We start from the raw sequence: 26,610 nt of genomic DNA, 5'->3' as shown, positions 1-26,610 counted from the left end.
TGGTTCCTTCACTCAGAGGAATGCTTTTGAAGAGTGAGAATGTCTCTGACATGTAGCTAACCATCAACTGTTTAACTTAAATTCATTATTGAATTTAATAGATGAAACTTACATTTTTGTGATTACTGGGAATACTAACACATAAACCAGAAAGACACAAATGTTGTACAGTATCTATGTGATTGTTAATTCTTTTAAAGATTCTACAGAAAATTACTTTTCATTCTAGTTTTTTGAGATAATATGATAAACCATGAGAAGTCAGTAGTTTCTCATCTCATGTTGTAAAACACTTAAATGTGGAAGCATATTAAAAGTATGGAATTTATTGTAACACTTTAACAGTATATTTTCCTAAGAGCTAAAAAGGTATAACCAGCTGAAGAATACTACATTTTGGTAGAACTGTTTTATAAGGCGTATGTTGGTTTTATTTAAAAGTAATTCTAATTTTAAATATTTAACCAAAAATAACAAATGTCATCTTTATTGCATCTCAAAGGTACTTTTGATAAAATCAGCAGTTTCTATGCAGATTAAGACTGTAGCCTTCTGATTCTTTTAAAATATGTATTGTAATATAGAAGCTAAAATGGGTTTCTTTCATTTAATCTGTGTTGCAAATGTCAGTTTATCTGTTTGGCACCTTATTTACTTAGCCAACATTGGTTTTACTGGTTTCAGTTTAAAAATATAGTGTTTTTCTCTGTGTTTGAGTATAGAATGAGGGAGGTAGGCAAGAAGATTTACGATTCCAAAACCAGTTTTATTTTGAGCTATTGTTGTGTTTATAAAGTATTTTTTTCAGGAAGTTCAGCAATCTCAAACAAACTCTGTGAGATAATGTAATGATATTTGAACTAAAAGAACTAAAAGTGCCTAGCTTCCTACCCCCCACCTCCGATAAATGTTGCTGCATAGAGAATTGGGATGAATATTTTTTTCCAGATGTATTATACTGTTGAAGATTATGCACAATACATTTCATAGAAAACCTTTTTCAGCATAATGAAATAGTTCCCATTTTATCTGAATTTGTAGCTATAGCATGGGAAAAGATGATTTTTTGTTGTTGTTGTTCTTTTGTCAAACAAGAGAAGATAAATATTGTTTTGAGTATGGAACATTAAGAGTCTCTCCCCCCCCCCCCCCCCCCCGGAATTGATCTCTTGGATTTCAGTTTTAAAATACCTTATTTATTTTTCCGAAAGAATAACCTTGGTAAACTTCAGAGGCGTGTTTTGTGTTTAATTACTTTAGTTGTACATAGTTTCATCTAATGTACATTAAGTTCTCTTCCTAACTTGACAATTTTTGGGTTATAAAACTTGGTCATCTGTATTATGTGGTAGAGGAAGATGCTGTCTCTTTTTTTTTTTTTCTTTATTTTCATCTCATTGAGAGAAAGCAATACTTGTAACATATATTTTGTCATCATAGATACACTGGGTAGCTAGGATAGAGGAATTGGTTTATAAATAGAACTTGTGCATGCGGTGGTTTGCGTTAACTTGCTGCATGTTTTTCTGGAAGGCTTAATAATGGAACAAAGATCCTTAGGTTTCTATAAACCCTTCTGACAAGGGATTAGCTCTGTTTTCATGCATAACGAGTATTTCTGATGCTTACTACCTCAGTGAAATGGGAGTTGTGAACATCTAATACTGTTTAAATATAAAGACTAACAAGGAGAAAGATAAAGTTTGGATATAGGGCAGGGTAAGGATGGAAGAAACTGCAGAATGAGTTACTAAAATGAAAAAAAAAAGCTACAAGGATAATTAAGCTTGAATACAAATATAAATATTTAGTCAAGATTGCCTATGCCTTCTGTAATAATTTAACATTTTTAGAGTTTTTCTGTATTAGGTATCTGTCATTGATTTGTGGGGAAGTTGTTTTAGTTTGTTTTAAGAATTTGGGTTTTTTATTTTGGTATTTGATTTTAATAAGTTTAATTTTGTTTGTTTTTCAGAATGAGATTAGGAGGAAATTGCTTTGCCTATAATCTTTGAGAACAATGTTTAGTGTCTTCTTTTGGAGCAAGACATAAAAATGCAAGATGTATCATCTGGGTGTTAAATTTCTGCTGTTGCTGTGAAACTTTAGGCAAGAGACAAGCCTACAGGAGGGAAAGGAGAAACAAACACCAAATTCTGTGTGCTCAGCAGAGGCTTATTAGAGTAGGACAGCTGAATTCTCTGCAGATTCCTTCTTTGAAGAAGAAGAAAAAAACCAACCAAACAAACAAACCAACCCCCAAAACCTCCAAAACCAAACCAGAACAAAAGTTAATAACAAAGTTAAAGCATTTAGAAGCTTGAAAATGCAGATTAGTGTTGTCATGAAGAAGTCTTTTTTTTCTTTTCCTTTTTATCTTTTAACCTGATTGTATGCTAGATTTTCAGGTGTATTTTGCCTCATTTAGTGTGAAGGATGGATCATTTAGTATGGGTGAGGAATCAAAGTTGTACTGTGAAGCAATTAAATATTGCTTAATTTGGAAATCATAATGGAAAAAGGTAGAAGATTATGGAAGGAGAAAAGGATGGCTTATGAAGTGGAACACAACTCTGTAAAACTGACTTCTGCCAAAATTTCTATTTAATTATGGACTGTAGTCATCTGGCCCTAGAACAATATAGTCAGCAGTGGTGTTTCTCATTTTTTTGGGCTCACAGCTTCAGAAACCTAGTTTTGTTTGTAGAAATGCTTAATATTTGTAAGTGCTGCTCAAATCCATGGGGACCTAGTATGGTAAGTGTGAAAAGGTGTATTGATAAGCCAGCCAAATACTCAAAACTATAATTATGTTCATGGAATGCTAGAGAATATATAAAGGAATTGAAGACAGTACCATAACTTATATACACATAAAAGCTGTGCTGAATATGTATGGGCATTTTTAAATATCACTATTTCTGTATTGTTGCTGTTTTATATGTAATAATATGTAAAGACATTCAACCAGTGAGTTTTAGCATGTTAATTCCACTGTTTGGATTACTGGTCCGTTTCTTCTAATTTTAGAATCTTGGATGTAACATAGGCATCAGGCAAGTGAAGCTTGATATTCAAATGCTGTATTATATGTTTTGGGCTATCTGTATCACAGAATGGTAGGGGTTGGAAGGGACCTCTGGAGATCATCTTGTCCAACCCCACTGCTTGAGCAGGTACACCTAGAGCAGGGGGCACAGGACTGTGTCCAGGTGAGTTTTGAATGTCTCCAGGGAAGGAGACTTTACAATGTCCCTGGGCAGCCTGTTCCACTGCTCTGTCGCCCTCACAGGAAAGACATTTTTCCTCATATTGAGGTGGAACTTCCTGTGTTCCAGTCAGTGCCCATTGCCCCTTGTCCTGTCGTTGGGCACCACTGAAAATAGTCTGGCCCCATCTTCTTGACACCCACCCTTCTGTGCCATATTAAAAGGCACGGACTCCAACTGTGGTGAATCTAAGACAACTTTATTAAAGCTAAGCAAGCTTTTATACCCTCTAGCTGGCTGAGGCAACAGCCTGTAGTCGAGTTTCAGGGTTGCAAAATCCGTAACAAAATGCCGACACATATCTTTAGATTTTTTGCCTGTGTGTACTGAGGCATAAAGGCATGAGGAAAAGGTATCAATTGACACATGAACATATTTGAATCTACCAAATTCTGGTATGTGAGTAACATCTGTCTGCCAAATTTCAAGTGAGGATAATCCTCGTGAATTAATTCCAACTGAAGGTGTAGGCGAAACATGCTGATAGTCAGGGCATGATTGCACAATTTGCTGAGCTTAGTCTTGTGTTAGTTGAAATGATCTTTGCAAGGCTTTTGCATTTTGATTATAAAAGTCATGAGACAGACGGGCTTGCGCAAAACGATCTGGTAATACTGCAGCATCTGCAAGATGGTCTGCCTCATTATTTCCCTTACTGATAGGTCCTGGCAGGGAGGTATTTGAGCAAACATGTTGGATAAAGCATGGCTGCGTTCTTCTATCAAGGAGCCATTTAAGTTCCCAGAGAAGTGCAAATAGCTTTTCATTTGATATTTCTTTTTAAAATGAGTGTTCAAGTCTGTAAACAAGGCCTGCAACATAGGCAGAGTCTGTTGTTATGTTAATTGGAATAGGCCATTCTTTGTAGACATGGACTACCGCAGACAGTTCAACTATCTGTGGTGAACCTGTGACCACATGTACGTCACTATTCCACTGACCTGTTTCATTTCGCCAAATGATCACAGCTCATCCCATTCTCCCAGACCCATCAGTGAATACAATAAGGGCATTTGTTATGAGAGTAATAGCCAATTGTGAAGTAGGCAATAGCGAAAGTGGGTTTAAAGATTGTATTTTGTGTCCTGGAAAGTGGATACTTATCTGTCCCATATAATCTGCCAAAGCACACTGAAAAACAAAGGATTGGTGAGTTAAAAAGGTTAATTGTTTTGTATCAAGAGGTAGGTAAATCTTGTCTGGCTCTGTACCATCTAAAGCCATTAAATGCTCTCTTCCCTTTTGAATGACCATGGATATCACCTCAACAGCCGTGGTAACTGTCTTCCCAAAGATATGGGGTAGAAAAATCCATTTTAAAACAATGGATTTATGTCCTGTGGAATCTATTGTGCTAACAAACCATAAGGTTGAAAAGCAGAGTAAAAAATAAAAAGATTAATTGGATAATTTAGTTTTCGCCTATTGGCAGCCTGATTAGTCAATTTTTCTACTACTTTGTTAAGAATAGCCTTTGCTGGGGGGGTGAGTTTCCTGGGAGATGTTAAATCCGTATCTCCTTCTAAAAGTTTAAAAAGGAGGTGCAGTTCCTCTGTAGAAATCCCCAGAAGAGGATGGACCCAATTTATGGTCCCCAACAATTTTTGAAGATCGTTCAAAGTTCTAATGTCTGTCAGTAAGGTTATTCATTGTGATCAAATAAGTTGATCTGAAATCTTCCAGCCTAAGTACTGCCAAGGTGGCGTTTCCCATATTTTGTCTTTTGCAATTTTGAGTCCTGCGCTTAGAGCTGCTTGCACAATTTGTTGCTGGACTTCTTGTGCTTGCTCTTTTGTTTGTGCAGCAATTAAAATATCATTCATGTAGTGATATATGGAAACACCCTTAAAAGTCTGTCTTATTGGACTTAAAACGGCCTCAAAAAATTGCTGACATAATATTGGACTATTTTTCATGACTTGGGGTAACACTGTCCAGTGGTATCTTTTATGGGGTTCTGTGGCGTTGACAGACGGGACTGAAACCACAAATAGTGATTGTTGTGATTCGGCCTCAGTTGGCAACTAAACACCATGCAGCTGCTCGCTCACTCCCCCCACACCTGTGGGAGGGGAGAGAGAATAGGAAGAGCAAAAGAGTTTGTGGGTTGAGATAAGCACAGTTTAATAATTACAATAAAAATAATAATATTGATTATGATAATAATAAAACCAATATAATAAAATGGAAAAGGAAAAAAAACCAGAACCACAAACAATACAACCGCTCACCACCTGCTGACTGACACTGCCCATCCCTGAGCTGCGATTGCTTCCTCCTCCAAGTTAATATACTGAGCATGACATTACATGATATAGAATATCCCTTTGGCCAGTTTGAATCTGCTCTCTTAGCTGTGCCCCATCCCCTCCCGCCTTCTTGTGTAGCCAGCAGAGCATGGGACGCTAGAAAAGTCCTTGACTCGTACTAGCACTACCCAGGAACAGCCAAAACATCGGGGTGTTATCTCAACATTTTTTTCATACTATGTCCAAAGCACAGCACTATGCCAGCTCCAGTGAAGAAAATGAACTCTATCCCAGGTAAAACCAGGATAGTATCCACCCCTTATTCCATATCATTTACATCATGCTCAGGTCCCATACTATACAATACAATTTCAATAATCCCTACCTGCCTTCTCATCCATTAACAGAACACACAGATTTCATTTATCATTCCCCTAGTCTATTGATCACCCCTGTAAAATTTCTGTGATATGTCCATTGAGTTCATTTAGTCCATGACTTTGGGTTCTATCTATTGTACGATTGTTTCAGAGAGATAGGGTGTGAGCTGTTGGATTCTTACATGCTAAAGTCAGTCCTTGTTCCATCACTGCTGCACTGTTAGTCCTTGTTCTATCACTATTGCACTATGATTGGTTCAATTGAAAGTTCTTTTTTTTTTTTAATTAATTTGGGAGATTCCCACCATGATACCACTGATATAGCATATAGCAACCATAGTAGTGATGACATACAACATTATATAGCAATTAACAGCATATTATTCAGTTCATTGGCTGTTTTCACCCAAAATTAAATCCCCTTGAGGCACATACCGGACTCCTCCATCCTCCCGCATCACCCACCAAGTGCACCCAGGTCCTCGAGCAAACGCAATCCCACGAATGGGTTTGCCTTTGCCTGAGGCAGGAATAACCCACACTGTTTTGCCCAACATACTTTTTACGTGCACTACAGGTACTCTATTCCCTTCCACAGTACGTAAGGATTCTGACTGGGCAGGGCCAGCTCGATGGGCAGATCCCCTTGTGTTGAGTAACCAGGTGGCTTTTGCTAAACGTGTATCCCAGTGTTTAAATGTCCCACCACCCATTGCTCTCAGTGTCGTCTTTAATAGTCCATTGTATCTTTCGATATTCCCAGAGGCTGGTGCATGATAGGAGATGTGATACACCCACTCAGTACCGTGCTCTTTGGCCCAGGTGACTATGAGGTTGTTTTGGAAATGAGTCCCGTTGTCTGACTCAATTCTCTCTGGGGTGCCATGTCGCCACAGGACTTGTTTTTCGAGACCCAGGATAGTGTTCCAGGCAGTGGCATGGGACACTTAGGATATGTTTCCAGCCAGCCGGTGGTTGCTTCCACCATTGTAAACACATGGCGCTTGCCTTGGCGGGTTTGTGGGAGTGTGATATAGTCAATTTTCCAGGCCTCCCCATATTTATATTTCAGCCATCGTCCCCCATACCACAGATGCTTTACCTGCTTCGCTTGCTTGATTGCAGCGCATGGTTCACATTTGTGCATAACCTGCGCAATAGCGTCCATGGTCAAGTCCACCCCTCGATCACGAGCCCATCTGTATGTTGCATTTCTCCCTTGATGGCCTGTGGTGTCATGGGCCCACAGAGCCAGAAAATAATTCACCCTTATGTTGCCAGTCCAGATCCACCTCAGCCACTTCAATCTTGGCAGCCTGATCCACCTGCTGGTTGTTTCGATGTTCTTCAGTGGCCTGACTCTTGGGGACATGAGCATCCACATGATGTACTTTTACAACCAGGTTCTCTATCCGGGCAGCAATATCTTGCCACAGTGTGGCAGCCCAGATGGGTTTGCCTCTGCGCTGCCAGTTGCTTTGCTTCCATTGCTAATAACCAGCCCCACAGGGCATTTGCCACCATCCAGGAATCAGTATAGAGATAGAGCACTGGCCACTTTTCCCATTCAGTGATGTCTAAGGCCAGCTGGATGGCCTTTACCTCTGCAAACTGACTTGATTCACCTTCTCCTTCAGCAGTTTCTGCAACTTGCCATGTAGGACTCGATACAGCAGCCTTCCATCTCCGGTGCTTTCCCACAAGGCAAAACGGACCCATCAGTGAACAGGGCGTACTGCTTTTCATCTTCTGGCAGTTTGTTATACAGTGGGGCTTCTTCAGCATGTGTCACCTCCTCCTTTGGCAATATTCCAAAATCTTTGCCTCCTGGCCAGTCCGTGATCACTTCCAAGATTCCTGGGCGACTGGGGTTTCCTATTCGAGCCCATTGGGAGATCAGTACGATTCTTCTACTCCACGTAGAATCAGTTGCATGGTGTGTAGAGGGGACGTTCCCTTTGAACATCCAGCCCAGCACCGGCAGTCAGGGTGCCAGGAGCAACTGTGCCTCAGTACCAACCACTTCTGGAGCAGCTCGGACCCCTTCCAATATCTCTTTTTCAGTTGCAGTATAGCAGGCTTTGGACCCACTGTATCCCTGACTCTTAAAACCCTAGGGGTCGACCTCGGGTCTCCCCATGTGCTTTCTGCCAGAGGCTCCAGGTAGGGCCATTCTCCCCGGCTGCAGTGTAGAGTACATTTTTTGCATCTTGTCCTGCCCAGAGTGGCCCAAGGGCTGCTGCATGAACTATTTCCTGTTTAATCTGTTCAAAGGCTTGTCGTTGCTCAGGGACCCATTGGAAATCATTCTTCTTCCGGGTCACTTGATAGAGAGGGCTTACGATCAGACTGTAATGTGGAATATGCATTCTCCAAAAACCCACAACACCTAAAAAAGCTTGTGTTTCCTTTTTTCTAGTTGGTGGAGACATGGCTGCTATTTTGTTGATCACATCCATTGGAATCTGACAACGTCCAACTTGCCATTTGATTCCTAAGAACTGGATCTCTTGTGTGGGTCCCTTCACTTTACTTTGTTTTATGGCAAAACTGGCCTTGAGAAGGATTTGGACTATTTTCTCTCCTTTCTCAAAAACTTCTTCCTCTGTATTGCCCCACACAATGGTGTCATCAATGTATTGAAGGTGTTCAGGAGCTTCTCCCTGTTCCAGTACAGGCTGAATCAGTCCATGGCAAATGGTGTAGGGCTGTGTTTCCACCCCTGGGGCAGTCAATTCCAGGTGTACTGGATGCCCCTCCATGTGAAAGCAAACTGTGGCCTGCACTCTGCTGCCAGAGGGATGGAGAAGAATGCATTAGCGATATCAATTGTGGCATACCACTTGGCTGCCTTTGACTCCAGTTTGTATTGAAGCTCTAGCATGTCTGGCACAGCAGCACTCAACGGTGGAGTGACTTCATTCAGGCCACGATAGTCTACCGTTAGCCTCCACTTTCCATTAGACTTCCGGACTGGCCATATGGGACTGTTAAAGGGTGAGTGGGTCTTCCTGATGACTCCTTGGCTCTCCCGTCAGTGAATGAGCTCATGGATGGGGATCAGAGAGTCTCGGTTGGTGCGATATTGCCGCCAGTGCACTGTTGTGGTGATGATTGGCACCTGTTGTTCTTCGACCTTTAGCAACCCTTAAGTAGAAGGATCCTTCTAGAGGCCAGGCAAGGTAGACAGCTGTTTAATTTCTTCTGTCTCCAAGGCAGCTACACCAAAAGCCCACTTGTACCCTTTTGGGTCCTTGAAATACCCTCTCCTGAGATAGTCTATGCCAAGGATGCACGGAGCCTCGGGGCCAGTCACAATGGGGTGCTTTTGCCACTCATTCCTGGTTAGGCTCACTTTGGCCTCCAATACAGTTAGCTCTTGGGATCCCCCTGTCACTCCAGCAATGCTGATGGGTTCTGCCCCTATATAGTTTGATGGCATTAGGGTGCACTGTGCACCAGTGGCCACTAAAGCTTTATACTCCTGTGGGTCAGCTGTGCCAGCCCATCGGATCCACCCATCTAGTAAACCCGGTTATCCCTTTTCTCCACCTGGCTGGAGGCAGGGCCCCTCTATTCCTGATCATAGTATTCGTTACTCACTTCCTGTAAATATGAATCACACGTGTCTCTATTAAGATCAGACAGAAAATCAGCGCTTCTGCTCTTCTGTCTGGGGAATTGCTTCCTGGAAACTGGAGCAGCAGCTCTCCTGGAGAAACTCCCCTGTGTGATTGTTTTCCCTTGCAGCCTTCCCGTGCCTCTAGGGCTGAGGTAGGTTTTCCATCCCACTTCTTCATGTCCTCTCCGTGGTCACGCAGGTAAAACCATAGGGTGCCCTGTGTTATGTATCCCTTCTCTTGAGCAAAGGGACACTTTGTCCTAATGGCTGAGATACTGGTCCGTACTGGTGGGGAGGAGAACATAGCGTCTTTGAATTGCTGGACCTACCACGACAGCTTCTCAACAGCGGAGACAAGCAAGGAAGAGAGATTTGCTTCATACTGCCGGAGTTTAACAATCAACTCAGCCAGCGTTGGCATCTCGTCATCTTTCCAAGACATTACTGCCAATGAGTTTGCATACAAGGATGGTGCGCTCCGTACAAGCTTCCGCCACATGGGTCGTGTGCACTCAGCTTCATCTGGATCTTTGGATGACTGTTGATCGTCCAGGTCACTATAAATCACCTCAAGAATTTCTACTTCCCTCAGGTATTGGATACCTTTCTCCATCGTTGTCCATTTTCCTAGGTGAAATACAATATATCTTTCTTTAAGGGCTACCTTTCTCTCACACCTGACAGGAGTCGCCTCCAGAGGCTGAGGGCTTGTGTTCCTTTTCCAATTGCTTTGTCAGTGCTCCCTTCCCTAGAGTGGGATCCCAGTTGTTTGGCTTCCTTCCCCTCTAATTCCAGAATACTTGCCCCGTTATCCCAGCATCGGAGCAGCCAGGTGACAATGTGCTCACCTGAACGACGGCTGAAATCTTTTCGCATATCTCGCAACTCACTCAAGGATAGGGATCGGGTACTTTCTGTTTCTTGTACGAGTTCTTCCTCCTCCTGTTCTTGTGATGGCCCTGGTTCTTCATAATCTCTTTCTAAACGAGTTGACTTTCTCTTCCAAGATTTCTTCTTGAGTATAGGGGTAACTGATACTGGCACAGGTTGGTCCTCTGATTTAGCTGCTGTCGTGGTTTAGCCAGCAAGTCAGCCCCACACAGTCACTCGCTCACTCCCCCACCAGTGGGATGGGGGAGAGAATCAGAAGGGTAACACTCGTGGGTTGGGATAAGAACAGTTTAATAATTAAAATAAAAAAAAAAAACAGGAAAAATGCAGTGGGAAGGAAAACAACGAGAGGTGCGAAATCCGGGAGGGGGGAGGAGAAGAGAGGGGGGAGGGGGATGAACCACTAAAACAAACCACATGCAGCACAGCCACTCACCAACCTGATGCTGCACCTCCCCGAGCCATAATTGCCCCCCTTAATATACTGGTCATGGTGTAACATGGTATAGAATGAACATCCCATTGGCCAGTTGGGGTCAGCTGCCCTGGCCGTGGCCCCGCCTCTCCCAGCCTCCCTCTGACGCAGCAGAATGTGGGAAGCTGGAAAGTTCCCTGACCACTACAGTCACCACAGTGAACTAACCCCTTCTCAGCCAAAACCAGCATGCTGCAACACTTGTCACCAGGGCTGTCATGGTGGTTTGAGTGGCCGCAGTTCTTGTCGCTTTACTTGTCTTTGTCTTTTTAGATCCAGAGACCTTCTCTTCCTCTTGGGGGTAGTGAATGTTGTTAAATAGGGCTTGATAGGCATGGGCCAGGCCCCAGCATATTGCAGTGATTTGTATCTCCCTGGAATTGCCAGGGTAACAACATACTTCCTCCAAATATTCTACTAATTTTTCAGGATTCTGCACTTGTTCAGGGGTGAAGTCCCACACCACGGGGGGTGCCCACTGTCTTAGGCACTTGCCCATACTATCCCACATACCCTGCCACGCATAACTATCGAGCCTTGGGGCAGATCTCTGGATTATATTCTTAACTTGCTTACTAACCTTAGACAGAACTGACACCGTCTGCCAAAGCAATACCAACAGATGTATCTTAACTACCCAAGGATGGTCAAGATACTGAAAAGTTGTTGTAATGAAGGAGGAGACATTATATAAGATGGCAGCTAAGGTGCCATTCTGTATTTCCTCCATAAAAAGCCTCTCAGAGGAGGAGGTCTAATTGCCTCCATGAGGTGGTAGCCGACGTACAGTAATGGCTTCCATGCAAGTCCCAAATAACCGATAACGGTCAAGGCCAGTGTTTTAATAACAAATCTCCTAGGCAAAACATCTCTAATCACTGCAGAGCACAGCAAAGTACAAAAACCAACAGCAAGTTTTAACATGTACTTTACAATCAGCACGGTGTAGTCTGGACAAACTAATATTGAGAGCTGATGAATCAGTCCTGTGACCAGCAACTGTTATTATCTCAAACCCTTCATGCCCTACATTGGGCACCAAAATGGACTGTCGTGGTTCAGCCTCAGTCGGCAACTGAACACCACGCAGCTGCTCACTCACTCCCCCCACCCCTGTGGGACGGGGGAGAGAGTTGGAAGAGCAAAAGAACTTGTGGGTTGAGATAAGCACAGTTTAATAACTACAGTAAAATAATAATTATAATAATGATTATTATAATAATAATGATAATATAATAAAATGGAAAAGGAAAAAAAAGGAATAAAACAGAAACACAGACGATACAACCGCTCACCACCTGCCGACCAACGCTGCCTGTCCCCGAGCCGCGATTGCTTCCTCTTTCCCCGGCCAGCTCTTCCCAGTTAACATACTGGGCATGACGTTACATGATATGGAATATCCCTTTGGCCAGTTTCAATCCGCTCTCTTAGCTGTGCCCCATCCCCTCCTGGCTTCTTGTGCACCCGGCAGAGCATGGGAAGCTAGAAATGTCCTTGACTAGTACAAGCACTACCCAGCAACAACCAAAACATCTGTGTGTTATCTCAACATTTTCTTTTTTATACTAAGTTCAAAGCACAGCACTATGCCAGCTAGAGTGAAGAAAATTAACTCTATCCCAGCTAAAACCATGACAGTGGTGTATCCTGAGGTGCAATTGGTATGGTAAAAACCCAGTCCTTTAAATCAATCACTGTAATATACCACATTTGTGGTATCATTGTTGGGGAGGGGACTCTGGGTTGTACGGTTCCCATATCTTTGATGACTTCATTTACTTTTCATAAGTCATGTAATAGTCTTCAAGAATTGTTTTTGTTTCGGATCACAAAAACTGGTGTATTCCATGGGCTTGTGGTAGGGCTGATATGGCCATCTTCCTGCTGTTCATTTACTAGTTTGTGCAGTTGCAGCAGCTTTTCTTTTGGGAGGGGCCACTGATCTACCCACACCGGTGTATTAGTTTTCCAAGTCATTGGTGGGACCTGCTGCTGAACAGTGGCCCCTATGAAAAATCCATGCTTAGCTGCATGCCCCATTGACTTAGTTCCTTCCCCAAAGGGTAACAGATCCAGGCAACACAAAAGGCCTTATAGTGGCTGTTCTGCCTTCTGGTCCAATGATATTAATGAGTATTTGGCTCTGTTTGGGTGATGTCTGCCCACCAATTCCCGATAGGGAGGTCTGAGCATCCATTAATGGCCAAATATCAGGCCACAGGGATGCAGGAATGACTAATATCTGCGCCACTATCTATAATCCCTCGTACAGTGAGTCTCGTTCCTCTTGCCTGTAGAGTACATGATAATTGCAGTCGACTCACTGTCAATTGTTGGGTCCAATAAATTTCAGGCATCTCTGTAGATCCAAAACAGCCTGTACCCCGCACAACTTGACTTGCATTTGGTGTCTGGGGTGAAAGATAAACTAATTGTGCGATTTTACTTCCTGCAGGTATGGTATATGGTGGCACTGGAGTCCATGCCATTATTTTAATTTTGCCTTTGTAATTGGCATCAATAATTCCGGGTGATACAAAAAGCCCTCTTAATGTTGTGGAGGACCGCCCGATTAATAATGCTGTCATTTCATGACCCAAAGGTCCATAAGTGCCAGTTGGAATTAGCACAACTGAGGTGTCGCTAATTATTGTTTCTGCTGAGGTGGCCAATTCCACTCCGGTGCTGCCAGCGGTGCTGGCGCATAAGCGGCGGCAGCTCCTTGAGGGGGCCACTCTGAGGGGTGACTTCTTGTCATAGCACGTCCCCTCCTTGCGCTTTGCTTGGGGTTTCCCGGCAAGGTCAGTGACTGACTGGTTTTTTCAAATTTGGATCGACATCGGTTGGCTTAATGTCATCCTTTACGACAGCGTGGACAAATACCCAGTGCTCTACCCTTATTTGTATTTGCCTTGGGGTAATTTTTTTTTAAATGCCCATGTTGGCCATAGGAATAGCATTGTTGCAACTTCACTGTCATTGCCGCAAACACCTCAGCGAGTAAAGACAATTCATGCTGTCTGGAGCCTATATTCATACATGCAGTAATCATATCATCAATGCTAGGGTTTTTCAAAGGTCGTAAAATCTTTTGACAGTCTGGGTTAGCATTTTCAATTGCAGGTTATTTTAAAATATAATCCCAAGCAGCCTCATTCTCAACTTGTTTCTGTAGAGCATCATTAAGTCTATCCAAAAATTTCATAAATGGCTCCCCTGATTCCTACTTTATACGAACAAAAGGTTGTCTTTGTTTTCCAGCTTCTGGAACACATTTAAGAGCATGGAGCGCAAGTTGTTTGATCTGCTGCAAGCCTTTGGGAGGGATTTTAGCTTGAGCTGCAGCTGTGCCATGATCACCCTCTCCCATTAACATATTCACATCAACACCTTGCAAAGGGTTTCACTGACCCAGCGCCAGGTTTTCTGCAGCTTGAGTTCTAGCAAGCTGTCTCATTTTTGATTCCCACAGTGTATTGCATATCAGTCATAATAAGCTGAAACGCAGTTTTGAAATCATGTGGGGTAAAAATAGAAGTATCACGAAGAGACTGGTACGCAACAGTGATCTATCCTATCTTTCAAATATCCACAAACCCCATGTTCTTTTAACAAAAGCATGTCTAGGGCCATTCTGTTTTGTAATGTCATTGTAGACATCGCTTGTAGCTGCAAATTTAATTGTTTAAATCCCTTTTTTGTGGCATTTGCTAGGCGTTCAACTTGGCCTGTTAATTTATATAGCCAAGCTCTATTTCTGTATGTAGATAATGGAGCTAACAGTGATTCTAAAGCTCAACCAATCTTTACCCCAGTTGATGGTTCATTCCAATCTTCATCTTCAATTTGGGACCTCTTGACCTGTTTAAGTTTTAAACTTTCTAAGTTTCATTTAAAAGGGGCCTTTTTCCAAATGGGACATAATGTAGGCATTCCCAATGTAATCTGTTTAATTTTCCATCTAACTGCAAATGAGTGGTCCAAGTTCCGTCACTCATTGCCCAAACTAAATGTCCTGGACTCGGAATTGTAGATTTCTCACAGCTTATTATTGTCCCTTTCTTAGGTTCATATAAGTCAGATTTAAATGGTTTTTCAACCCTCTACACAAGCAGCTGTATTTTAATGCTGCTGCTAAAGGCGGGACATCCTGGATTGCTTTGCTTATTATACTACAATTGTATATCTTCTCGCAACTCCACCAAGGCACTGTAATCTCTTTTTCTCGAGATGTAGTCTCTGTCTTTTACTGCTAGAGAATTTTCAAGGGTCATCCCATCTCAAGCAAAACACCAAGAGGCATTTGCCATATATTGGAATTGGGATAGAATGGCCATTGACCAAATCAACTCCCATGTTTCTTCTTTCTGTTTGGTCCGATTATCCTTTCTACATTTCCATTCCATTATCATCCAGCTGACATTTGTTTTAATTGATTTGAGATAAAGATAGAGTCCTCTCCCAAAAGGTCTCCAAGGGTTATAGTAACCACTTGGATTACATTGAGGATAATTTTGTGGTTTTATTCCCAATTTATCACATTCTTCCTTATTGTTTACATATTTCTGCTCTGGCTTTGGTTTAGGGGTTATTTTATCTACCCATTCAATTTTAGGAACTTGTTCACAGTAAATACTGTCATTATCAGGTTTTGTCTTATTCAAATTTGTTGTCAAAATTCCCCATGGGATTGATTCACCTACAGCTCTCGGAATTGGAAGGCATGCAGTAATTTGGGTCACATTTTGCAAATTAGCAAACTCTTTTATCAATCCAATCATCAAATTTTCCTCTGGGATTTTCTGTGGGATTTCGACCGTTTGTTCTACAGTTGAAATTTCTGAATCCTTTGTATCCACAGTTCTGATCATCAACATGATCAGTATCCATTTCACTGTCATCTTGTAAAGGTAACTACCTCTTCTCGATATTCTACATCTATTTCCCCATTTCTTATAAAAGAATTTCCACATTAAAACAAACACCCATTTACAATAAAACTTATACATATTTTAGAGTAAATTTAGCAGTTTCAGGGTCTCTATTGATGATTTTCCATGATGGTGCTCTCTTCACTCGCGTATAGTGTATCCAAGGTTCAATTCCTTCTACCTTGACTGCAGCGTAAGTTGTTAACAGCACTTGAAAAGGTCCTTTCCACTTCACTTGTAAGGGTTCAGAGTTCCAAGTTTTTATGTACACAAGGTCACCCGGTTGATATTGGTGAACTGGTGTGTCCAAAGCAAGTGATCTGGTCAGCACAATATATTTTCGGAGAGCATAAAGAGTTTTTCCTAGAGAAATCAAATATAATTTTAAATCTGTTTCCCCTACAATTTTTATCTCACCTGGGATTTTAGAAGTTTGGTATGGTTTTCCATACAAAATTTCATATGGACTTACATTACTCTTAGACTTTGGTTGAACTCTAATTCTCAGAAGTGCTAATGGCAAAGCCTGCGGCCATTTTATAGACACTTCTTGACATATTTTGCTAATTTGTCTTTTCAGAGTCTGATTCATTCTTTCAATCTTTCCACTTGACTGTGGTCTCCAGGGAGTGTGTAAGTCCCATTTTATTCCCAAAATTCTACTTACTTGTTGAACTACTTCTGCTATAAAATGTGGTCCTCTATCTGAGGACATACCCAATGGTACCCCAAATCTCAGTATTATTTCTTTTAACAATATTTTCACTGCTTCCCTTGCTTTGTTGGTGTGACATGGAAAAGCTTCTGGCCATCCAGAAAAGGTATCAACTAGTACCAATAAGTATCTATATCCATTTTGTCTAGGTAACTCGGAAAAATCAATTTGCCAGTAGTCCCCTGGAGAATTGCCCTGCTTAGTTACCCCTAAAGGTGCTTTCTTCTGATGTAAAGGGTTATTTTTAAGACAAATCGGACATTTTGCTATTACAGATTTGATTATCCCTATCATTCCTACACATAATACAGAGGATTTTAAACTAGACACCATAGCATCGATTCCCCAATGTGTTTGAACGTGTTTTTCTTTCGCTAATTCTACCATAACTTGGGGAGTTACAATTACCTGTCTTTCTGGTGTTGCCCACCATCCTTCTTTATTCTGTGATGCCTTTAATTGTTCTGCCAATTGTTCATCCAATTTATTATACTTAGGTTTTAAATTTGGAATTTCCAGTTGTTTTACCAGTACCAATGTGAGAATACCTTTTTCTGCAGCCTCCTTTGCGGCTTTATCTGCCAACCGGTTACCTGTGTTCACAGCTGTTTGTCCGAACTGGTGAGCTTTACAATGCATTACCGCCACTTCCTTTGGTTTCTGCATGGCTTCCAAGAGTTGGAGTATTTCTTTCTTGTATTTTATTGGTGATCCTTGAGCAGATAACAATCCTCTTTCTTTCCATATAGCTCCATGGGCATGGATTACACCGAATGCATACTTAGAGTCAGTCCATATGTTTGCTCTTTTTCCTTCCGCCTTTTTCAGGGCCTGTGTTAATGCCACCAACTCCGCTTTCTGTGCTGATGTATTTGTTGGGAGTGTTCCGGATTCCAATACCTTAGTGGTAGTAACGACAGCATATCCAGCCATCCGTCTCCCTTCTTGTATAAAACTGCTTCCATCCGTAAACAGCTCCAGGTCAGGATTGGACAAAGGTTCATCCTTTAAATCAGGCCTGCTGGAATAAACTTTTTCAACAGTTAGCAGACAATCATGTTCTAAATTGTCCATAGGATTTTCTGTTGTCAAAAACATAGCTGGATTCACTATGGCAGTGGTTTTCAATTCCACATCATCTTGTTCTAATAGAACATCTTGGTACTTCAACATTCTACTAGGGGATAGCCAATGACCCCCCTTTTGTTCTAAAAAAGTCACCACCATGTGCGGGACATATACTGTGATCTTTTGTCCCATTGTCAGTTTTCGGTCTTCTTGAATCAGCAGTACTGTTGCTGCTACTGCTCGTAAGCATCCAGGCCATCCCTTACTCACATTGTCAAGCTGTTTGGAAAAGTAACCCACGGGTCTCTTCCAGGCTCCCAGTTGTTGTGCCAGTACTCCAAGTGCTAAATGTTATCTTTCATGGACAAACAACTCAAAAGGTTTTTAAAATCAGGTAGGCCTAATGCAGGGGCCATCATCAAGGCTTTTTTAAGTTCCTTAAATGCTGTCTGGCATTCGGGTGTCCAGGTTAAATACTTGTCCTTTGATTCTTTCAGTGCCTCATAAAATGGTTTCACATATAGTCCATAATTCAAAATCCAAAGTCGGCACCACCCAATCATACCCAAAAAGGTTCTCAATTCCTTTGGGCTACTTGGTTCAGGGATTTGGCAAATAGCTTCTTTTCTTTCATTGTCTAATTGTCTTTGCCCTTGGGATATTTGGAATCCCAAATAATTCACTGCTTCTTTTCCAATTTGGGCCTTACTTCTAGAAACCCTGTATCCTCCTTGGCCCAAAAAGTTCAATAGGTCAATAGTAATTTCAAAACATTTTTCTTTACTTTCTGCCTCTACTAAGATATCATCAACATACTGCAGCAGCACACCTTCCCCTTGATTTTGCTTCTTCCAGACTTCTAATTCTTTTGCCAACTGGTTTCCAAATATTGTAGGACTATTTTTAAATCCTTGTGGTAACACAGTCCATGTTAACTGAGTTTTTTGTCCTGTAGTGGGACTTTCCCATTCAAAAGCAAATATATTCTGGCTGTTTTTATCTAGAGGTATGCAGAAAAAGGCATCTTTCAAATCTAGTACGGTAAACCACTTATGTTCTTCTTTTAGGGCTGTTAATAATGTATATGGATTTGCTACTACTGGATGTATATCCTGTACAATTTGATTTATAGCCCTTAAAGCCTGGACTATTTGATATTCCTTGCCTCCAGATTTCTTTATTGGCAATATAGGAGTATTATATTCTGATTCACATTCTACCAATAATCTGTACTCCAAAAATCTTATAATCAACCCTTCCAGCCCTTTCTGGGCCTCCCATTTGATTGGGTATTGCTTTTGTCTTACCGGTTTTGCTCCTGGCTTCAAACTCACTCTTACTGGTTCTGCTAATTTAGATCGTCCAGGCACTCCATCTGCCCATGCCAAGGGGGTTACAGCATTTTCCACTTCTTCAGGAATCTGGGATTCTTCAAACGTATGCTGTAAAATAAATGTTCTTGCCTCTACGACTTTTGACTCTGATACTAATAATTTAATTTCCCCGTCTTTAAAGTTATTTCAGCCTCTAATTTACTCAACAGATCTCGTCCTAACAGTGGCAATGGACATTCTGGCATATACAAAAATTGGTGAGTTATCCATTGTTTTCCTACTTTAAATTTTAAGGGCTTTTAAAATGGTCGATTTTCTTTTTGCCCTGTCGCACCAACAACATTTACAGATTTATGACTCAATTTTCCTTTACATATATTTAACACCGAATATGTAGCCCCTGTATCTACTAAAAATTCTATTTCTTCATCCCCTAGCTTTAATGTAACCGGGGTTCAGCTAGGGTTGATTCCCCTGGTCCCTTTCACAACTCCTCATCCAAAGTCATCAGTTTTATTGCCTGCAGTGAAGGGTCCAATTCCCTTAATTTGGGACATTCCTTTTTCCGATGTCCCCGTCCTTTGCACACTGCACATTGATCAGCTGCCAATTTAAACACTCTTCTTCTGTCATCTGAATGTATCTCTTGACCTCTTCCTCTGTCCCTTTGATTATTTTCAGCTAAAACTGCCAGCAATTTTCCATCCCTTCCGGATTGTCTTGTTTCTTTTTCTTTCTCCCTATTATTATACACTGTCCAGGCTATTTCAAGCATTTTCCCCAAATCCCTGGACTCGGGTCCTTCCAATTTCTGTAATTTTTTTCTAATATCTGATTGCACAGCCTCTTCTGGTTTTTCTGGATCCAGATTAGTATATTTTCTGGCAGTCACCTTCAGCCTTTCCATAAAAGCCAAAGGGGACTCATTAAAATCTTGTCTCACTTCATAAATTTTAGACCAATTTATAGCTTTTGGCATAGCATGTCTTACCCCCAACAAAACCCACTTTTGATGTTGGGTTAGCATTGCCCTTCCTCCTGGTTGGTTCGGATCCCACCCAGGATTTGTGGATGGAAAATTCTGGTCTATCGTTCCTTGCAAATCTCCATTTGTATGTGCTCCTTCCACCTGTTTCCTAGCAGTATGCACTACCATCTTTTTCTCAGTGTCATCCAATAGAGTATCCAGTATTACTTGTAAATCATTCCAATCAGGATCTTGTGTTCTAATTATTGTTTCAACTACTTTTGCCACCCTTTCAGGGTCTTCCCGATAGATACCTGCAGTTTCTTTCCATGATCTTAAATCAGTTATTGAGAAGGGGACTTTTACCACTACTGGGCCATCGTTTCCCACAGCCTCTCGGAGAGGGGCTTGTAGAAATGTGGGTTCAGTTCCTCCCTTTCTCCTTCGGGTTCACCCTGAGATTGGACTGAATCCTCCTACTTCTTCCTCCAGGGGAGGAGTGGAAGCACCCTCTTCCTTATCTCCCCATTTTTGCTAGGGTGCAACCAATAAATCATTATCTTCTTCTTCTGGCTCCTCTCTCAAACGCTTTTTCCCCAGATTACAATTAGAACCACACTTGTTATCTCTTTTTAGGGCCATCATTGTTATACTTTTTGTGCTGTCATGTGGATGTATTCCACACTGTTTCTGCCATTCTGGGTGGTTTCGCAGTGTAAAGAACAAATCCACATTAGCCATTTCATCCCATTTTCCTTCCCGCTTACAAAACAGCATTAATTGCAAGATGTTATTATATTTTAATGTTCCGTTTTCAGGCCATTTCTCTTCATCCTCTAGCTTATACACTGGCCACCAATGATTACAATATTCAATTAATTGTTTTTGAGTCAACGGGTCACCACCCCCAATGTCTTTCCAATGCTTTAAAATGCATCCCAAAGGTGTTCTTTGTGGGATAGGTTTCTTACTCAAAAATGCTCCCATCTCCCAATCGACCAGTAGTTGTGATTGTGCACTATCACAAGTACTAGTCAGAGGGACTCCAACCTCCGTTAGAGCTCCTTCTGGGATTCCACTCTCACTGGAAATCCCCCACTGGGATTTCTAGCCCCCTGTTAGATATCCCTGGAGACTTCAACCCCCTGTTGAAGACTCCCCTACCCTTGGGCCCCACTCCACAGGCTTTCGCCTAGCAGAGACTTACCAACCGAGGTACCTCTTGGCCCCAACCCTGCGTAGCTTTCGCCACACCTTACAGGCAGGCCTGTGGGACTCTAACCCACTATCCTATCCTATCCTATCCTATCCTATCCTATCCTATCCTATCCTATCCTATCCTATCCTATCCTATCCTATCCTATCCTATCCTATCCTGTCCTATCCTATCCTATCCTATCCTATGTGGGAAGCTAACCCCACGAATTATTCTATCTAAATTTCTTCTTAAAAGAATGCCTTGTTTACCTTAATCCAGGGGAACTTGATCAGAATTCTCCGGTCTGGGGATCAGAAGTTCTCCCCGAGAATCCCTCGGTGCCGGCTGGAGGTCCCACGATCCTGCAGATCCGTCGATATTCAAAAGCAGGGTCCCATCTGGGTCGCCAAAACTGTTACTGAAAATGCGGTAAAGTCGGAAATAACTCTTTAATACCAATTTAGTGTTAAAGAGCAGGCATTCTTTATTGCAGCGCTGGATGCACAGGGGATCGCTCCTCCAAGCGTGCATACCTTACACACTCTTCTCATGTGATTTATAGATCAAAAATATACATATTCATTTTATCCATACATATTCAATATTATTCTCTTTGGTGATTGGCACAAACTTGCTCATTCCATATGTAAATTACTGCGCAGGCTCAGTTGTCCTTTCCCGTTGTTCTCTTTTGAGTAGGTGGTATTACTTGGGTTGGTGGTCCGTGAGTCGGTGATCGCGATCTCCCCCAGCCGGAATTACCTTTTACCTACTTGGCTTTTAATCTTGGCAGTCCTGGCCAGTTTTCTCAGTCCACTACACGAAACCACATTTAGTCATCCTTTTCTGACAGCAACACATTCCTCTACTGGCAAAAAACACATTGTCTATTGTTTTGTTCACATAAATGATTACCTAGATACTAAAATGCAGATCAACAGATACACTGATTCGTACACTCCATGCTCCTATAATATAGCAACATCCCTGGTTGACTAATTTCATCACTTTGGTTACAAATTCATCCCCATAGTTCTCAGCTGCTTACCTTCGTCCTTTGAAAGGTAATTGAGCGCACACTTAACACTTCCTTGCAGCATCCTGTCCCGAAGTTCAGCTGAGGTACGCCACCGGATCGACAGCTAGTTGTTTAAGGGTCCCACATTGGGCACCATTTGTGGTGTATTAAAAGGCACAGACTCCGACTGTGGTGAATCAAAGACAACTTTATTAAAGCTAAGCAAGCTTTTATACCCTCTAGCTGGCTGAGGCAACAGCCTGTAGTCGTGCTTCAGTACTTTTCCATTGTTATAAAGAAATACCTTATACATGATAAGTAACTTCTTTATCTACAAGATGAGGGTTTAATTGCTAACAGGACACCTGGGTACAAAACCCACAACATTCTATGCATTCATTCTTGTGTGTTACTGCTTTATCTCTTCCTCCCAGGGCCTTCTTCCAACAAGCATAATTGTGTCTTTTTTCCCAGGGTCGTTCTTTGTTTGGTAAACTTGCTCCAGAGATATCCACACCCTTCAGATATTTATAAGCATTGATTAGATCACCCCTCAGTCTTCTCTTGTCCAGGCTGAACAAACCCAGGCCTCTCAGCCTTTCCTCATAAGGGAGATGCTCCAGTCCCCTGATCATCTTGGTAGCTCTCCACTGGACTCTCTCCAGTAGTTCCCTGTCTTTCTTGAACTGGGGGGCCCAGAACTGGACACAGTACTCCAGATGTGGCCTCACTAGGGCAGAGTAGAGGGGGAGGAGAGCCTCCCTCGACCTGCTGGCCACACTCCTTTTTATGCAACCCAGGATACCATTAGCCTTCTTGGCCACAAGGGCACAGTGGTGGCTCATGGTCAGTTTGTTGTCCACCAGCACTCCAAGGTCCTTCTCAGCAGAGCTGCTTTCCAGCAGGTCAACCCCCAACCTGTATGGGTGCATGGGGTTGTTCCTTCCAGATGCAGGACCCTACACTTGCTTTTGTTGAATTTCATGAGGTTCCCCTTGGCCCAGCTCTCCAGCCTGTCCACTTCTTGATGAATGGCAGTGCAGCCTTCAGGCATATCAGCCCCTCCTACCAGTTTTGTATCATCAGCAAACTTGCTGAGGGTACACTCTGTCCCTTTGTCCAGGTAATTAATGAATATGTTGAACAGGACTGGACGCAGCACAGACCCCTGGGGAACACCGCTAGTTACGGGCATCCAAACAGACTGCCCCATTGATCACAACCCTCTGAACTCTGGCGTTACGCCAGTTCTCAATCCACCTCACTGTCCTCTCACCTAACCCACAATTCCTAAGCTTGTCTGTAAGGATGTTATGCGAGACAGTGTCAAAAGCCTTGCTGAAGTCGAGGTAAACAACATCCACTGCTCTGCATTCATCTACCTGGCCAGTCATGCCATCATAGAAGGCTATCAGGTTGGTCAAGTATGATCTCTCCTTGGTGAATCCATGTTGACTGTTTCTGATAACCTTCTTTTCCTCTACATGCCTGGAGATGATCTCCAGGATGAACTGCTCCATCACCTTTCCCCAGGGGTGGAGGTGAGGCTGACTGGCCTATAGTTTCCCGGGTCCTCCTCCTTGCCCTTTTGGAAGACTGGTGTGATATTGGCTACCTTCCAGTCCTCAGGCACCTCTCCTGTCCTCCATGACCTTTCAAAGATGATGGAGAGTGGCTTGGCAAGAACATAAGCAACCAAAGCAAACAACATGTGATGCAACCGCTCACCTCCTGCTGACCTGACACTGCCCATCCCTGAGCCGCTATCATTCCCCACCCCGAGCCAGCTCCCCCAGTTAATATACTGGTCATGATGTCATATGATATGGAATATCCCTTTGGCCAGTTTGGGTCAGAGTGACTTGGCTGTGGCCCCTTCTCTCCCAGCATCTTGTGCAGGTAGCAGAGCATCGGAAGCTGGAAAAGTCCCTTAATTAGTATAGGCACTACTTTGGAACACTTAGCAGCTACTTAACAATAATTAAAACATCCATGTCCCATCAGGACTATATCAGCTACAGGGAAGAAAATTAACTCTATCCCAGCCAAAACCAGCACAACCTTATAGCTAATTTGACTTTGATTTGTGTGAAATTAAATACTTTGAAATAAAATGTTCAGTGCAACATAATTTAAATTTTGGTTAAAAAAAAGTTTTCAGAAAGTATGAAAAAAATTCAAAGGAGAACATAAGTTTAGTGATGAGGATAGCTCGCAAAATAGAGAGAATTACTTAAAAATACTTAAAGAGAAGTACTTGGGAAAAAAAAACTCTGAGTTCACTGAAGATGTTTTTGGGAAGGGACTGAACATCAGTGCTTCAGACTCTTAATTTGGAGCCTTGCTCCCATACATCAAATGGATGATTTCTGTATTACTAAATCCATGTTTTTATCATTGGCTCTAGAATAACTGATGTTTTAGTGAGCCTGTTTTTGAAATGTTGTTATCCCAAAAAGCGGTTTTGTTCGCCTGGTGTGCAAAATGCCAAACTACACACAGAGCAGAGGTATTTTATTCAAGCCATTTTTGTGTAAAGATTCGTGCTAGGTGGTAACCCACAAAGCTAGCACCCCATACCAAGAAACTACAAGGCTTTTATACAGTTAAATATGTCAGTCACAGCTAATATTCACACACCTCAGCTAATAACTGGTTACTTTTTTTCTTGCTTGGATGTAACAGTACAACTCACTTTAATTTACTGCACATGCTCAGGGAGTAAAGGACTTACTAGAGGGGGGGCAGTTCCTGGCCTATGGGCCTGATTTTCAGTATTATCACAAGGATAGTTCCCCTCCTGGGCATTTTGTTTTAGTTCTTATCTACATTCCAATTAGTTGTTCTCCTTGACTATGCACTTTATCACCCCTTCTCAGAGGCTTCTGAGGTGGGATGTTTGCTTTCATCCGTCTCTCAGCTCTCCTCAAGGATATAGTCATGAAACAGGTGCTTCCCTATCTCTCTCTGTTTCTGTCTCTGGCCCTCAACTTCTGTTTTGCCAGGCTCATATAGTTCATTGTTATGTCTTTAGCAGACAGTTTCAAAAATTCCGTTTTCTTAGGGACATCACTGTGCAGGGTTTTTTTGTTTGATTTTTTTTTTTTTTATTAAGAGGTCCCAGATGACTGGAGGCTTGCCAATGTGATGCCCATCTACAAAAAGGGCTGGAAGGAGGATCCGGGGAACTAAAGGCCTGTCAGCCTGACCTCGGTACCAGGGAAGGTTATGGAGCGGTTCATGTTGAGTGAGCTTACCAGGCAAGTGCAGGGCAACCAGGGGATCAGGCCCAGTCAGCATGGCTTCATGAAAGGCAGGTCCTGTCTGACCAACCTGAGCTCCTTCTGTGACAGGGTGACCCACCTTGTAGATGAGGGAAAGGCTGTGGATGTTGTCTACCTGGACTTTAGCAAAGCCTTTGACACTGTCTCCCACAGTATCCTCATAGAGAAGCTGGAGGCTCATGGCTTGGATGGGTGTACTCTTCGCTGGGTAAAAAACTGGCTGGATGGCTGAGCCCAGAGAGCTGTGGTGAATGGAGCTAAATCCAGTTGGTGGCTGGTCACGAGTGGTGTTCCCCAGCGATCAGTGTTGGGGCCAGTTCTGTTTAATATTTTTATCAATGATCTGGATGAGGGGATTGAGTGTACCCTCAGGAAGTTTGCAGATGACACCAAGTTGGGTGGGAGTGTTGATCTGCTTGAGGGTAGGAAGGCTCTGCAGTAGGGTCTGGGCAGGCTGGATTGATGGGCCAAGGCCAATTTTATGAGGTTTAACAAGGCCAAGTGCCGGGTCCTGCACTTGGGTCACAACAACCCCATGCAATGCTAGAGGCTTGGGGAAGAGTGGCTGGAAAGCTGCCCGGCGGAGAAGGACATGGGTGTGTTGGTTGACAGCAGGATGAACATGAGCCAGCAGTGTGCCCAGGTGGCCAAGAAGGCCAACAGCATCCTGGCTTGTATCAGGAATAGTGTGGCCAGCAGGACTAGGGAAGTGATCGTGCCCCTGTACTCGGCACTGGTGAGGCCACACCTCAAATATTGTGTTCAGTTTTGGGCCCCTCAGTACAAGAAGGACATCAAGTTGCTGGAGCATGTACAAAAAAGGGCAATGAAGCTGGTGAAGGTTCTAGAGAACAAGTCTTATGAGGAGCGGCTGGGGGAACTGGGGTTGTTTAGTCTGGAGAAGAGGAGGCTGAGGGGAGACCTTATCGTTCTCTACAACTACCTGTGAGGAGGTTGTAGTGAGGTGGATATTGGTCTCTTCTCCCAAGTTACTAGCAATAGAAGGAGAGGAAATGGCTTCAAGCTGTGTCTTGGGAGGTTTAGATTGGATATTTGGAAACATTTCTTTACTGAAAGAGTGGTCAGGCATTGGAACAGGCTGCCCAGAGAGGTGGTGGAGTCACCATCCCTGGAGGTGTTCAAAAAACCTGTAGACGTGGCACTTGAGGGCATGGTTTAGGCAGCATGGTAGTGTTGGTTTGACGG

At 42.7% G+C, this 26,610-nt stretch overlaps 1 protein-coding gene across 1 annotated transcript in view; it reads left to right on the top strand.

Moving 5' to 3' along the window:
- Nucleotides 1-26,610, top strand: part of LOC135310869 (junction-mediating and -regulatory protein-like) — a 132,395-nt gene that overhangs the window by 11,214 nt on the left and 94,571 nt on the right. The gene's annotated exons all lie outside the window — the stretch shown is intronic.

This window comes from Phalacrocorax carbo, assembly GCF_963921805.1.
Source record: "Phalacrocorax carbo chromosome W unlocalized genomic scaffold, bPhaCar2.1 SUPER_W_unloc_3, whole genome shotgun sequence".
Lineage (NCBI taxonomy): Eukaryota > Metazoa > Chordata > Aves > Suliformes > Phalacrocoracidae > Phalacrocorax > Phalacrocorax carbo.
This window is presented reverse-complemented; position numbering and strand designations above follow the sequence as displayed.